Source organism: Maylandia zebra, linkage group LG17, assembly GCF_041146795.1.
Source record: "Maylandia zebra isolate NMK-2024a linkage group LG17, Mzebra_GT3a, whole genome shotgun sequence".
Taxonomy (NCBI): Eukaryota; Metazoa; Chordata; class Actinopteri; order Cichliformes; family Cichlidae; genus Maylandia; species Maylandia zebra.
The window spans coordinates 5,310,139-5,316,431 of record NC_135183.1 but is presented as its reverse complement, the minus strand read 5'-3'; positions in this window follow the sequence as shown (position 1 = coordinate 5,316,431).

The following is a 6,293-nucleotide window of genomic DNA, read 5'->3' as shown; positions in this document are numbered from 1 at the left end:
TTTGCAGCCATAATCACTTCAGCTCCTCTAGGAAGGCTTTCCACAAGATAGTAGGAGTGTAGGAGAAGAGCATTTGTCAGGTCAAACACTGATGTTGGATGAAAAGGCCTGGCTCACAGTCTCTGCACTAATTCATCCCAAAGGTGTTCTGTTGGGTTGCGGTCAGGAACCTGCAGCCCAGTCTCGTTCTTCCACACCTAATTTGCTTTGTGTATTTATGGATCTTGCTTTGTGCAGTCATGCATAGTCTTGTTGGAACAGGAAGGGGCCATTCCCAAATTGTTCCCACAAAGTCAGTTCACCAGAACTAAGGGGCTAAGCCCAGCTCCTGAAAAACAACCCCACATCATAATCTCCCCTTCACCAGACTTTAAACTTGGCACAGTGCAGTCAGACAAGTATCGTTCCCCTGGAAATCACCAAACTCAGACTCGTCCATCGAATTGCTAAATGGAGAAACACGATTCGTCACTTCAGCAATCACATTGCCACTGCTCTAGAGTCCAGTGGCGGTGTGCTTCACACCACTGCATCCGATGCTTTGCATTGCACTTGATGATGTAAGGCTTGGATGCATGGAAACCGAGTCCCGCTAATCTGAAGTCCACAAGTTTGGAGATCTGTTGTGATTGACTCCAGAAAGTTGGCAACCTTTCTTTGATTTGACATGGCTTGATGGCTGAGTTGCTGTTGTGCAACCAGTAGAGTCAGCTCTATTGGTTGTACAATAGCTCTACTCTCTCTCTGTTGATATAAGTCAACATAGCTCACCCAACAGTCTCTTTTTTTCTGTCATAGATAAGACACCTTATTTCATTACACTTTGGTCCTGATCTTCACAATGAACAGCATGTATAATGCTTATAATAAATCGAAGCTGCAGTATTGAAAACTTTATCCTCTGTAATTACAAGGCCCATGATTTCTTCAGTGTGTCCTGAGTGTCCACATGCCTGAAACATCTCACCTACCTACAAGGTAACTAGGAGGAATCTTAGTCAGATGCCTGGAAAATGTGTGCAAACCACAGTCCCCAACCCAAATGCACAGGGACCCAATCATCTGGCCCACTTGGGGAAACTCACAGGTATGGCTCTGAGCCTGTGGGATACAATCATACTCACCATTCCAAATTGGAAAAAAGTCCAGCCCCTCTCCAGGTAACTGTTTCTAGAGACTGTTTCAAGTGTTTAACAGTTGCAGATATGCAAACTCTTCACCACCACCATCTAAGGTGGTTAATCATATAAATATTAAATATGCAGTATAACAGCACTGAAGTATATAAGTTGGTCTCTCAGTAACAACTTGCATTACATTCAGGAGTTGCTGAAGTTGCTTCCCTTTTTTTGGCTGATGCTCACTACACTACATACCTGCAGACACAAGAAACACATGGTCATGTGATTACAGCTCATAAAATCACGACTGTCATAAATAACCACATTACTGATAACAGCACAATCTCTGTAACATCCCGTAAACCTTTTAGAAAAATACATTTTTTGGCATTCCTACTTGGACTTACGACAGTGGTCTGATAAGGTACTGCTTTTAAGTCATACAAAAAACTAAATGCAATGCTAAACAAACCTGCCTGCCTCCAGCCTATCTTAAGCAAGAGTCTTCCCATATTTCCTGATTCAGTAAATTCAGTAAAAGGACTAGATGTTATAGTCCCTGATATTGCATTGCTTTAAATGGAGAAAATTTTGAGGGATGGCCATTATGAGGAAGCACACGTCGTTGTGTGCCTCATCTATTTACCCAAGCTAATCTGCCATTTTTGGGGATTAGAGATCTGATCTAGATTATCATATTAAAATTTGGGACACATCATCAGTAGTGGACCTTGGATTCAACGGGTGTTTCGGCCATTATTACTAGACACCCTCATCCAAGGAGGCCCTGCCAGGGTTGATCAGGCCCCAGAGTCACTGGTTTATGTTAAATTGTTATTTCTCTTCTTCTGTTTAGTTTGCTACAGTTTATTTTCTCCTATCTATTCACTGCAACTGAGAAATAATACTTAGCTCTTTTGCATTTATGGAGCCTCACTTCTTCAAAGGGATAGATAAGGTGATAGAGAGAAGTAAGACTAAAGGGACAAGATAGGAGAGAGCAGAGAGGAGAGCCAGAAGGGGGGTGCCTGATCTGGCTTCCCACACCTCCCCGCCGGATCGGGCTGTGCACTCTACCTCCCCACTGCCTCCCAGAAAAGGGAAGAAGAGCAGAGGGGAGAAGAGCAGAACATTTTCTTTTCTCTCGCGGTTAGCTGACAGCCGTAGCTGCCCAAGTGATGTCAGCCCTTTTTAACCATAGCCAGCGACTGGTCCTCTCAGCAGTGTTAGCTAATAGATTAGCTAGATTAGATTGAAACATAGATTCTGCATTCTACATATTTTCCAAAATGATTAAAAACCCTTTTATAAGACACGTCCTGTAACCTGCAGAACATCAGAAACTGACTTATTCTCAGTGCCCACTGGAAGTGTGCCATGTTCTTCTCATCACCCTTGAGAGTAATAAGTGGTTAGAGCCCTGAGTGGACAGATGGCCTGTTGAACTCTAGCTAAACTAAAACCCATCTAGACCAGTACTCTTCAAAGCTTGGCTTCAGCCAGCAGTCAGAACCCAGCTGGTGTTGGTTCTAACCGTGTAATCAGAGGCTAATTTACATCAAGGATGCAAAATGGATCCAATGACAAATATTTAACAGCCAGGCGAGATTAAACACCTGCAGGCATTGGCTGAGTGTTTGATTGATTTCAAACATTTATATATAAGTAAAAACAAACAAAATTTGTTGTAAACAGAAAAAAACAAAGTAGAAGACATCGAGTTGCCATGATTATCTTTATACACCACACAATCTACATGTTCGAAAAGGAGTAGGATGCAGTTCCTGGCCCGCTTTAATACTGTTTAATAAACGGATCGAATGGTTAAAGCTACAAACCACCTGTTTCTGATTAGACAAAAAACCAAAAGAGATTTATGATGAATATGCTTCATATCCTGTGCATCTTTAACAGCAAGTTATCTGGACATGAATAAGTAATTGGAAAACTGTTGGACCATCCGTCCCATGCATATCAACAACCTACGTAAGTGATCGCAGAGCAAAGATGGACACTTTGGCAAAATCCCCAGAAGCCATCCCCTTTGATGATCGGCACCATGGAAACATACAGTGATTTATCTCCCACTGAGTCCTGGGTGGAAAGCTCATAATTACCAGTGCATTGTGATTAGACTGAAGTTGGGATTATAAGATCCCTCACTAAGATCCCTAATCGAATTGACTCATCTTCAGAAATGAGATTTCCATTGATTTCTTTTCCTCTTTCATGTTGCCAGTTATTGAGCTGGACGTCTACATCTTCATTCAGGAAACTGAACAAGAACTCAAGAGGGAAAAAAACACAAAAGCTGTCAGAGCTTCAAGCTTAGAGTTTACAACCTTGACAAACGGATACAGTAAAGAATATTTCTGTGTGGCATGAAAGACTCCATCTGCTAGTGTCAAACTAAAGCACACACAACACAACCACAAACACACACACACGCACACACACACACACACACACACACACACACACACACACACACACACACACACGCTGTGGTAAACTGGATAGGCAGAGAAAGAAATTTCAGAAGATTGAGCCCCATCAGAATGGAGCAGACCAAATGTGAATCCCCTGCATTATTTATTCACTTATAAATAAGGCAGGGGATTCATACGGTTTTTTCATACGTTCATTTTTTTATTCCAACACTTTACAGATAAACGGAGTTTTAAAAGAGAGGGGATTATGTAAACCCTTTGCTCAGCTTAACGCCATCTGAAATATTCTGCCTCAACAAGCAAATCCTAAAATGCTGCTCTTCTTTTAAAATAAAAAAGAAGCCTAGGGGAGTTATTGTGAGCTGCAGCTGCTTGTTTACATATTTCCACAACTCAGTGCACTTTCTCTGGTGCACATTTTTGCTGTGCAATGCGACTGAGCAGCAATGAAGCAGAGGCTCCGTTGGAGAAAACGCCACAGGCATCTTTAAGGTCACAGATGTTTAATTACAATGATGTTATCGCTAATGAACCAAATTGTCCTTGGCAAGCTGCCATTAACGGCATAATGCTACGACAGCTCTGCTGCCATGGGGCCAGCTCAGAAATCTCAGCAGGCGTTATAATCCTTAAGCTTCCAAGAACAAAAGCAAAGTTTCCAAATTGCTGTATACGCAGGGGAACCTTTACCAGGCATGGGCCTTAAAAGATTTGAGGGTATCAGTCACTCTCACTGTTAGAGATCTCAGATTTCTTGGGTTAATGTGACCTAGGAGTTATTTGAGGAATTCATTTTGTGGTGCAGATTTCCATTTCTTTCCATGATAGGTGACCAGTGTTGGGACTAAGGCGTTAGTTACAGTAACTACGTTATTATTGTGGTAACGAGCACGGTAACTAGTTATTATACCAAAATCAGGAACGCGTTAATTGTTACTGGGATTTAGATAGGCTCGTTATTCGTTACTTCGTGTGGTGGCGGAGCTTCCACAGATTCAGTAACATTAGCAAGTGGTGGAGGCCAGCAGGTGGATGAGGGAAAGGGGAGGCAGGAGGAGGAGAGACCCGAGTGTCAGGTGAACTGAACTTCAGGTAAGAATTTATGACCTGCAGTCTATCCGGGTCAGATATAAACCAAGTTTAGGTGGAGTTTACTTTCGTTGTGCTGACTTTTTCGTACCGCGTACTAGCTAGCATGACGGGGTTTCTATACAGCTGGGTGGGTGCTATGATGTTAGTGAACTTTATTTTGTTCATAAGGTTAATTATTAGAGTTGCCAACCATCCCGTAAAAAATGGAATCGTTCGGTATTCAGAGAAAATATCACGCGTTTGGTATTGAGGTGAAAAGGAACGCAGTTTGTCCCGAACTTCAGCTAGAATGAAAAACAGACAAAGGTGGAGTTATTCCGTTTCTTTACTCTGCAGCTGCCTCTTCTTCTCTCATTCTCCCCCTCCGTCTCCTGTTGCTACTTCAATCATGAAACTGATCAATGATCAGCTGATCGGCTTTTCTCTCTCTCTTCTGTTTGTTTATCGCCCACTTTGCGCCAGAAAGAAGAAACCAGCTGTGGTTGTTTTAAACAACAGCAGCACGTTTAAGCTTGATCAGCTGTTGTTAGAATTTATTTAATATTAATTTCTGGTATCAGCTGACGTTTGCTGGAGCCACAGCTGTAAAAGCTGCTGGTCATGATGTCAGTTTGGATATGTGGTGAGAGGGAAACATGAAGATGAAACCAGGAGATGTCCTTACTGAATCATCAGAGCTGTGATGGAGAAACAGGTTTACCTTTTAGGTGACATGAATGAGTTGAAAGGAAGTTATGAACTGTTTCTGAGAAATAACACCAGGATCCTTTTTTTACGTAGCTGGCAGCTGTGCAAGGGCGGGTCTAGCAAAGTGTTGCCAGGGGGGCCAGGTAGGGCATTGACAGGGAAAGGGGGACACAAAGAAGTACTTTTCTTTCTTATTCTCATTTAAAATATCTAGCTTTTAATAAATATTTATCTGAATCTTACAACAAACGATTGATAGATTGATACATATATACCATCAAGACAGTGTACATCACTGTCACAACAGCGTTTGTTTTTATTCAAAGGCTTTAGGATTTTTCCTATAATGGCGGGCCGGTCAGTCAAAACGCCCGGGCTGATTTTTTGTCCCAGTCCAGCCCTGTAAGCAGCTCGTCTGCAGTCTGGTGTTACCTACATCTTCCTATTCAGAAGGCAGAATTTCCGAGTTCTGAGTACAATCGAAAGCACCACGACTGCAGTTTTTGTGTTGGATGTAAAAAGCGCACATGATGCTGTGACGTAGGCTAGAATCATGTCGACGATCAACGACGGTCCAGGCGTGGGATTTCTCTTGTGGAAATATGCATATTATTTTTTCCTTTCTATTGGTAGGTGGCACAGTGCACTTGTGGCAAGTAAGCAAGCTAGAAGACTGGCAATCTCGCTGGGTATCCAGTTACGGAAGCAACACATTAACAAGAGAATTCTGAGTAAAACCAAAGTTACTTTCCCTAGTAACTAGTTACTTTGAAAGTAACGGGTATCTTGAAGTAACTGAGTTACTTTTGATAGAAGTAACTAGTAATGTAACTAGGTTACTAATTTAAAGTAACTTACCCAACACTGCAGGTAACTGATGAAGAATGAGTGTTGGGCACCACTGAAGCATAGAATTTGGGTCTAAAACACACTCTTTGAAGTT